Source organism: Anastrepha ludens, unplaced genomic scaffold (genome assembly GCF_028408465.1).
Source record: "Anastrepha ludens isolate Willacy unplaced genomic scaffold, idAnaLude1.1 ptg000040l, whole genome shotgun sequence".
NCBI lineage: Eukaryota > Metazoa > Arthropoda > Insecta > Diptera > Tephritidae > Anastrepha > Anastrepha ludens.
Window position 1 is genome coordinate 2,501 of NW_026530058.1, and position 2,500 is coordinate 5,000.

A 2,500-nucleotide genomic window follows, 5' to 3' on the forward strand; every position below is an offset into this window, starting at 1 on the left:
TTATGTACATTAAATTAAATTTTAAAGTACTGCTTGGACTACATATGGTTGAGGGTTGTAAGACTATGCTAAATAAGTTGCTTATTCTTTTATAAAAATAATTGAATTTAAGCAAATGTGTATATTATTGGATTTTAAATAATTCATAATATTAATAGCAAAAAAATAAAGATATATAATGAATTTTTTATTTATTAATATATTCTTAAAAAAAAAAAATCCTCTCAAATAAAATGAAATAAAAAAAATTTTGAATCTAAGTATTCTCTTTAAAAAATTTTCATATTATTTATATATATATAAAATATTAATTTATATATGTAATTAAAGGAGGAATGTCTAGCATAAAAATTAATTTTTTTTATTCTAGAATTGCCTCATTTTACATAATTATTATTTATAATATATATTTATATAAAAGGAAAAAAGAAAAATAGAGATGAAAAGATGATATAATTATTTATTAAATTGTGAGAAGATAAAAAATATTTTAAAACAACCTCAACTCATATGGGATTACCCCCTGAATTTAAGCATATTAATGAGGGGAGGAAAAGAAACTAACAAGGATTTTCTTAGTAGCGGCGAGCGAAAAGAAAATAGTTCAGCACTAAGTCACTTTGTCTATATGTCAAATGTGAGATGCAGTGTATGGAATATCTTAATATCTAGTATGAGAAATTAACGATTTAAGTCCTTCTTAAATGAGGCCATTTACCCATAGAGGGTGCCAGGCCCGTATAACGTTAATGATTACTAGAAAGATATTTCCAAAGAGTCGTGTTGCTTGATAGTGCAGCACTAAGTGGGTGGTAAACTCCATCTAAAACTAAATATAACCATGAGACCGATAGTAAACAAGTACCGTGAGGGAAAGTTGAAAAGAACTCTGAATAGAGAGTTAAATAGTACGTGAAACTGCTTAGAGGTTAAGCCCGATGAACCTGAATATCCATTATGAAAAATTCATCATTAAATAATTAAAAATAATGTGCATTTTTTTCATATAAGGACATTGTAATCTATTAACATAATAAAGTATTTATCAAAAGATCATTGGTGATATTAAGTTTATTTAAATTAATTTGCTTTTTAAGCATATTAACATAGAATAAATACTAATGATTTGATAAAGTGTTGATAGATTTTATTATATATAATGCTAAAATTCATTTTTTGAATTTTACAAAAAATTTAATATCTATGATATTAATATTTATTTGTATGCATTTATATGATTAACAATGCGAAAGATTCAGGATACCTTCGGGACCCGTCTTGAAACACGGACCAAGGAGTCTAACATATGTGCAAGTCATTGAGTTATATTAAACTTAATGGCATAATTAACTTAACTTAAAAATATAATGGGATTAATTTTTAGTCTATTTTCTTAAATAGTCAATTAATTCAATCCCGGGGCGTTCCATATAGTTATGTATAATGATAATTTATTATTATTTATACCTCTAACTGGAGCGTACCTTGAGCATATATGCTGTGACCCGAAAGATGGTGAACTATACTTGATCAGGTTGAAGTCAGGGGAAACCCTGATGGAAGACCGAAACAGTTCTGACGTGCAAATCGATTGTCAGAATTGAGTATAGGGGCGAAAGACCAATCGAACCATCTAGTAGCTGGTTCCCTCCGAAGTTTCCCTCAGGATAGCTGGTGCATTTAAAAATTATATAAAATAATCTTATCTGGTAAAGCGAATGATTAGAGGCCTTAGGGTCGAAACGATTTTAACCTATTCTCAAACTTTAAATGGGTAAGAACCTCACCTTTCTTGATATGAAGGTTGAGGTTATGATATAATGTGCCCAGTGGGCCACTTTTGGTAAGCAGAACTGGCGCTGTGGGATGAACCAAACGTAATGTTACGGTGCCTAAATTAACAACTCATGCAGATACCATGAAAGGCGTTGGTTGCTTAAAACAGCAGGACGGTGGACATGGAAGTCGTAATCCGCTAAGGAGTGTGTAACAACTCACCTGCCGAAGCAACTAGCCCTTAAAATGGATGGCGCTTAAGTTGTATACCTATACATTACCGCTAAAGTAGATGATTTATAAAACAATTTCGATTGATTTATAAATTTTGAAACTTTAGTGAGTAGGAGGGTACAATAGTGTGCTTAGAAGTGTTTGGCGTAAGCCTGCATGGAGCCGCTATTGGTACAGATCTTGGTGGTAGTAGCAAATAATCGAATGAGACCTTGGAGGACTGAAGTGGAGAAGGGTTTCGTGTGAACAGTGGTTGATCACGAGTTAGTCGGTCCTAAGTTCAAGGCGAAAGCCGAAAATTTTCAAGTTTTTAATAAAAAAAAATATTAATAAAATTTATATATATATATTAAAAAATAATTAAATACTTGAATTATTTTGAACGAAAGGGAATACGGTTCCAATTCCGTAACCTGTTGAGTATCCGTTTGTTATTAAAAATGGGCCTTGTGCTCATCCTGGCAACAGGAACGACCATAAAGAAGCCGTC

The 2,500-nt window shown here is 31.0% G+C and overlaps 1 non-coding gene and 1 pseudogene across 1 annotated transcript in view; both read left to right on the plus strand.

The window, feature by feature from the left end:
* Positions 1-58, plus strand: part of LOC128871176 (5.8S ribosomal RNA) — a 181-nt gene extending 123 nt beyond the window's left edge. The window contains exon 1 of the ribosomal RNA XR_008455784.1: positions 1-58. This exon is cut by the window's left edge and continues 123 nt beyond it. This is a non-coding gene — a ribosomal RNA (5.8S ribosomal RNA).
* A 438-nt stretch (positions 59-496) lies between these two features.
* The window catches only part of LOC128871189 (large subunit ribosomal RNA), a 5,051-nt pseudogene continuing 3,047 nt past the window's right edge, over positions 497-2,500 (plus strand).